Raw genomic sequence first — 7,313 nt, 5'->3', positions numbered from 1 at the left:
CAGCCATACAGTTTACGTGTGCATAAAGGAATGATATTTCCTCGTGGCTTGTTTACGACCTGTCTGATCGACTGATTCCTCTTTGCCCCATCAGACTTCATGTTTTAGTAATGGCATCATGTTTCTAGAGCTCATTAATTACTTTGGTGAGTATAATAACTATAATTACTGTGGTAAATTGTAATAAAATGAAATTATCCTGAAAGGAACAGATATGTCACAGATGTTTATACTCAACAATGACTGTTATAAAACTATTTGAGTATAATAGATGCAGGGTGGCGGCTCTCTCTGTTCTGCGTTCGTGCCTGTGAAACACCGGCTTCATCAGAGGGTTGGTGTGCTCTCAGGTCGCGGCAAACGATGGCAGAAATGATGGCATTCCTTCTCTTGCTGGCACTGTAACGTGTTTAGACATCTGCTGCAGGGTGGGATTACAACATTAGACTCTAACACGCTGCCTATCTTTTCATCAGCACATTTAGAAACATCAAAACACCACAGTATCTCAGACGTCACCTGGGTGCACCACCCAGCAGCACTGTCAACAAACCTAAACTCCCTGAATCTGGTTTACACTGTCGACGCTGCACTCTGGTCAGGTTTCTTCAGCAGAGTGACATTTTGTGGACAAAAGGAAAAGAATAACGTGCAAATGATGTGGGCGTCTTTCTTTTTCTGGCAGTATGTTTGGAGTTATGCATCTTGCAGATAAGAGGCAGGGATGTGAATGTGTAATGATTAAAGAGCAGGGTCCAGGCTTAGCATGTGTGTGGCTGTGCATCAGGAAGGAGGGTGTGTATCCTGTTTGTCAACTCGACACACAAAGACACACTGAACCACCATCCGACAGCAGAAGTACAGGGCAGGTTGTTCTGTGGGATTAGATTTTATTAGGCAGGGAACAGAAGAGTAGAAACAAGAACAGAGGTTGTAGCTCTAAGAGAACAGAACAGAAAACTGAACAAAACAATTCAGTTCTCTCCTCTGGTCTCTTCTGTCATGTCTACAGGATATTTTTTATCAGTTTCAATGGTCACTGTGTCAAATTAGGCGATTATGGAATCATAAATTCTTGCCAGGCCTCGGCTGAGAAACATGACAGACTACACATTGCTCACCAACCAATCATCACTTGCCTTCTTTGATGACGTGTGATGTCACAGGGAAGTTGCTAGGGACTGACATCTGGGAACAACAACATAAACAAACAGTGGTGTGATATATGATAATAGCTGTCACGGCAATGGTGACAGTTCCATCTTGCACCATCAACAGCATTGGTCCTCGTTTGTTTTGCTATGTTTACAGTTGTGCGTTAAATGTGTGTTTCTATTCTCTGTGTTTCTATTGGTCGATGTTTGGAACTCATCGTGGAGAGCAAAAAGATCTGAACACGGTCTTCGTCTTGTTGGGTCATCGTGAGTCATCCCAGATGCAGCAACGGTTGTGGACTGACTGTGACTCTACTGAGCTATAACGGCCCAAAATTGCAGAACCATGTTCATTTTAGGGTATGCAGCGCCACCACTATGTACACGTGTATCACACACTGTGCATAGGACACCAAAACAGCCTCTCACATCTCTGCCTATTGGGTTAATAAACCCTGCAGGAACACCCTTGTCCTCAGTGGACATTACTGTCTTTCGGAGGCTGCAGGGGGCTCAGAAATAGACCTAAGGCATTCATTGGTAGTAATGTCATGCTAGCTTGCTGGGGCCACGGCTAAAAAAAAGTCCTACAGTTAGGTTAATTTTTATGTATAAATACAAAACTTGTGGGGAAATTCAAGTTTCATACCACCTCAGTCTTTTTGTCATAGTTTCATTAGGAGAGGCAGGAACTTTACTAAAAAGAAGTTAGACGGAGGAAGAAACAACTATAAACATCCATCAGAGTTTACAAGCCCTTAGGAACAGTGCAGGGTAATAAGGCAACTTTGGCTCATCCAGAGGAAAGGCTGGGGTTTCCTAAAAACTACTTCTTAAGGAAAAAGTGTTTATAGCAGTCCCAGACAGGACTCAGAGGCAGCGGGAAAGCCTGCTGTCATAGAAAGGGGCAAGATGGGGGCAGGAAGCAAAGCAGGTAAATTTTGCCATGGTAAAAACTGCCATTGCCATTTTTAAATGGGGCCCTTGACCCACAAGTCTCCCCTTTACAGACAGGCCCACTTTATGCTAATCCTGTGCAGTTTGGGGCAAAAAAAACCCCTGCAGTTCTTTGAATTCAGCATAAATGTGTTATTTGCAATTTGCAATTGTGTATGACAGGAAAGATGAGGCTCTTGTGCATTCAATGAGCCCAATTGTATTTATGTGCCCAAACTACAGAACCGGAGGATTCAGAGGATGAATGACTTTACAGGGTACAGGATATTTACAATAAAGAGGCCTCTGAGTAATCCCTAGAACAGAAGTGCCATCCAATCCTGAAAAAATGCAATTCTCACAGAAATACATCAGTACCAAAAGTTTTTGGTACCAACTCACAGCATGAACTTTTTAAGATCTTCGTGTCTTAATTTGGTATTTTGGAGGGATGCTGGCGTAAAGCTGACATGGTTGCTTGGGGAGTTTGAAAAAAAAAAAGACTAGAAGTCATTGCAGATTAGTCCTATTTAAGACTGTTAAGAAGGAAACAGCTCTGTGCAACGGCTGAATGTAGACGTCCATTTGAAGTCTTAATATTAGTTTGATCTAAGCCAGAGTCAAAATCTATCTACGCTTAACCGGCCCTGCTCTCTTTTCATCTCTTCTGTTCACTCCTGTCCTCCTTTTCTCTGCTCTCTCTCAGTTATTGTTTGATGCACGTTGACTTTCAGCCCCACCGGGGGCGCTATTAGCTCGCAGAGGGACCAGAAACCGCCTCAATCTAACACAAAATGACCAGCATGAATGAAGCCAGTCTAAGGTTCTGTGTGAATATGCGGTGCATGTGTACGTATATATGATTATTCGAGTGTGTGAGTGTGTGTTGATGTATAGGATATGTGCCCAAGCAAACACACACACCACACACAGAGCCCACCGTAGTTGATAGCTCGTGCTCAGTGGAGGGGTATTAGTTACAGGATTGAGAAATTATTTGATTATAAAATAGCGTCGACTGTGTGTTTTAGGCAACTCCTGCCAGCTCCTGTGTGTGTGTGCCAGCAGCCAAGCCCAGTAGTGCGTGTGTGGAGTGTGTGTGTGTGTGTGTGTGTGTGTGTGTGTGGATGGATGTAGGAGTGTATTTGAGACAGGAAAGGAAAAAAAGGGAGTGAGTGTGAGATTAAAAAGTTGTGTATGGATGCATTTACATATACATTTGAGTGCATTCAATGATGTACTTTGTGTGTGTGTTCGCATGTGTGTGTGTGCATTCCTGAGAGGACCCTGAGTGGATCAAAGCTGCTGACACCCCAGGCAGTGTCCTCCTGAGGGAGCCAGCTGTCAGATGTGGGCTCAGAGATCAGCGGCGTCTGTCCTCCCTCCTCTCGGCTCTCTGTGGGGTCTGTCACAGCAAGTTAGCACTTAGCCAGAGGCACCGATCAACAATCAGATTAGACGCTCTCTTGAAATAATAGCTGTGACGACTGGCGGTGAGGACCGGACCATCCAGAGAAAGAGAAGAAGACAAAGAGGGAGTGCTGTCGTCTCTTATTAAAGGATAACGAAGCACGAAACAGGAGGAGTCAGATAATGAGACTGTAAACAAGCCGACAGTTTAACCCTGATTATCTAAACAAGTGGTTTAGATAAATGGCTGTTATTCATGATAACTTTCCTTATCAAATCTTTTATCACTTACTCTGACAGTTGCTATTTCCTGAGAAATTTGAGTATTGCGGATTTAATAGGGTGGGGGGTAAATATAGTGATTGCAATGTTTCAAGTTTGCAAAGTTCTGTTTGAAAACATATTTAGCAATTTGCAACCACAAATACATTTTAAAAGAGACATAATGCCACTCAGGTTATTCCAAAAGTCCTACACCCTAGAAATGTTTTCCAGCTCCTCTTGGGGGATCCCTCCAGGGTGCTCTGGGTCTATCCCTGTGGTTGGATGTGCCAGAGGGCCCTGAAGGCATCCTTTTCAGATGCCCAAATCACCTCAGCTGGCTTCTTTCAAACCAAAGGAGCAGCGGCTCTGCTACTCCTCAGTGAGCTCCTCACCCGACCTCTCATCTCGTCTGTGATTTCATCCTTTCATTTTCTACCCAAAGCTCATGGCCACAGTTGAAGGTTGGAATATAGATTGCTTTACCTTCCAGATCAGTTTTCACTTCACTACAAGCACCCGTCGGCCTGTCCATCTCATGCTCCATTCTGCCCTCACTCATTATCAAGAACCCAAGATACTTGAACTCCTTCACTGAGGGCAGAAACTCACTCTAAACCGAGAAGGAGCAATCATTCATGAAATGTTCACTAATACTATATTTATGTTTTCCAACAATATCCACAAATCACAACTACAGTCTTACTTTTTTCATGTTATTTCAAGTTTTTCATGGTTCCTGGCCGGCTTTGGCTCTCACAGCATTTGGTTACGGTTATGGAAAGTTGACCGCTTTCTTTTTTTGACTGTAGTCCTAATGCAATTAGCACTGCGTGAACTCATTTGGCAAGAGGCTTGAATGTAACGGACATTCATTTATAAGTCCAGCACTTTAAAGCACAGTTTAAAGCAGTAAGCCAGTCTGTAAAATGTTTTTTTTTTGCCTTTATTTTCTCTTCCAAATAAGTTTGACTAACTCAGGTGTTAGTGAATTCTCTCATTGCTCATGTTTCTTGACCTGTCAGACTTCTTTTTACACCTGCTGCATTGTTTCCAGATTTGCAGTGACTAATTTGAGAAGGGCGATGCTATTATTACAGACCGACGACCATAGACATCATAAATAGTGGATGGAGTCTTTGTGACGTCACCCACAGGTTTCTACAGAGCCGCTTTCTCAGTGTGATGGCTATGGCTGTTGCTATCTTGTCATTGCCTGGCTCGGCTCAATAATGGGCAAGAAGGTGGAGCTAAGATGGCCAAAAGAAAGTGGCCACCTAGAGGCCACCATTTGTGATCGCACCCACCTGCAGCTCAAAGCAGATATAACTTTAAGCCTTAATATAACTTTAGCAACCCCCCCCCCCCCCCCCCCCCCCCCCCACCTGGTAATGGGGAAATTAGCTGTAGAGACCAAAACTGTTTTTGTGTTTGTTTATTTCTGCTGTTGAGGACTTTAATATGGCAGTCTATAGGGATTGGCTTGCCACAAGTGGCCATTCAAGGAACTGCAGTTTTTGGCGCTTCAATGCTGACCTCATCTCTCATCCCCGGAGGTTGCTGCTTGGGAATGATGGCAAAAAATACAAAAATAAGACCCAGATTGTAAAAACAAATAAAACAGAGTTATCCTTTAACACCATCCACGTAGTGTTCCATGACCTTGAGAACATGGCTGAAAGACTGTGAGAAACAGTGTGCGGGTGCTTTGAACATACACAGATTTAGGCGAACTGACAATTGGCAAAGAAATGTTAATGTAAGCAAGATGCTGCATTACAGATCTGCCATATAAAACACAGTGCCGGTGGTAAAATTACTCAGCGCAATTGCATTGGCCATTGGCTGCGTGTGTAACGGTGTCGGGAGTGCATGCACCCCTGACTGCGTGCCAGGGCTCTGGTCAGCCCACCCGACGCAGATGTGCTGCCAACTCTCGCTTGGCAGGCACTTTGAAACCCGTCTTTACCTCTGCAGCGGTCAACAGTGTCAACAGCTCCGTCAGACCACATGTGTGCTCAGAGCCTATGAATCAGTGTGACTGGAGCGTCTGTGTGTGTATGAGCTTTTCTAATGGGGTGTGATATGGGTTTGTGCAAACTGTGCATGTGCAGCTGCTGCAGGTTTGACTTCAGACATTTCTCGCTGCTGAATTTCCCTCAGCTTAAAGGGTCGGTTCACCCAAATTACCAAAAAAAACATACTACCACACTCACCTCCATGGGTATCTCAGCCATGCAGATAGTTTTAGTTTAATGTGCAAACATCATGAGATCTGCCTCCATTCCAATAAAATGGAGGTGAATGGAATTTCATTTGTGGTTCTGACAGCATTCAAGAATGACGTTTAAAAATATCAACAGCAGCATCTTTTCCCAGACACAGTGTTCCCATTACTCTCAATAAGCCACAGACCTCACTGTCAACAGTTTTCATTGGGACTATTTCTTTGGTAGAACAGAGTTCCAATGAAAACTCCCCACAGTGAGGTCTGTGGATTATCCAGAGTAACAGACAGTAAGACATTTAGACACGTGGCGGTTGACTTTTATTTTTTAAAACATGTTCAATCCAAATACAAACTCAAACGGTGCAACGAAACATTGTTCCAGTCAACAGAACTTTATTTTAAATTTTAGAGAAGATCCTGGACTGTCCAAATATGTTTAAGTGGGCAGAACTTTGGGGGAAATGCGTAATGTGTGTAAAATGATGCACAAGACATTTCCATGTATCTGAATGTCTTGCGTGTGACTATTTTGCTCATTATGTAAAAATAGAGCTTCACTGAAGAGGTGGAACAAGTTATTAAAAGTTTTTTCCAGCCTTAAGACTGTTTAAAGAAGAAATCAAAGGAAACTGGGTGTTAAGGGGTTAATAAACAGTGCTAGCACAAGTTATCAATCCATAATTACATTTTGATTATTGTTATCAGCTCTGTCAAAGGTGCCCGTAACACCTGGTATATTTTTATCTATAAAGTGGTACTGGGTGCTCTCCCAGTTTACCTCTGTACACATCTGTCTCAGCTCTGGTAGTTGCCAGCCACACTCCTCCAGGTGGTTGCTTTTGAATGTGGGAAAGACTGCAGTTTCCTACTATGCACCTTGAGCATGGAATAATCTGTAAAAAGACCTAAAATTGGACACATTTTTACCCACTGATGAATTTCAGGACATCATAAAGAATGTGGTGAAGGAGACGTGTTTCTTTTCACGATAGACTGCTGTGATTAAATAGCTGTTCTTCTGTTTTATTGTGGATTTTTGTATGTCATCCTGAATATGTTGCATTTTATATGTGGTGATTTTGTGCGGCTGCTACCTTGGCCTCAGGTATCAATTGTAAAAGAGATTTTTGATTTCAATGGGACTTCCTGTTAAAATAAAGATAAAAATAAAACATAAGACAATATGTTTAACAAACAGAGGTATCGTCCAAATCCAGATAGTTAACAACGCACAAAATGTAAATGAAATAACTTTGGAGTCACCGAGAGGTGCATTTCTGCTCTATTTGTAGATGCTCACCGACTTCCCACACCTCCAGCTC

The sequence above is a fragment of the Lutjanus erythropterus genome, chromosome 2, assembly GCF_056507025.1.
Source record: "Lutjanus erythropterus isolate fLutEry1 chromosome 2, fLutEry1.hap2, whole genome shotgun sequence".
Classification (NCBI taxonomy): domain Eukaryota; kingdom Metazoa; phylum Chordata; class Actinopteri; order Lutjaniformes; family Lutjanidae; genus Lutjanus; species Lutjanus erythropterus.
This window is presented reverse-complemented; position numbering follows the sequence as displayed.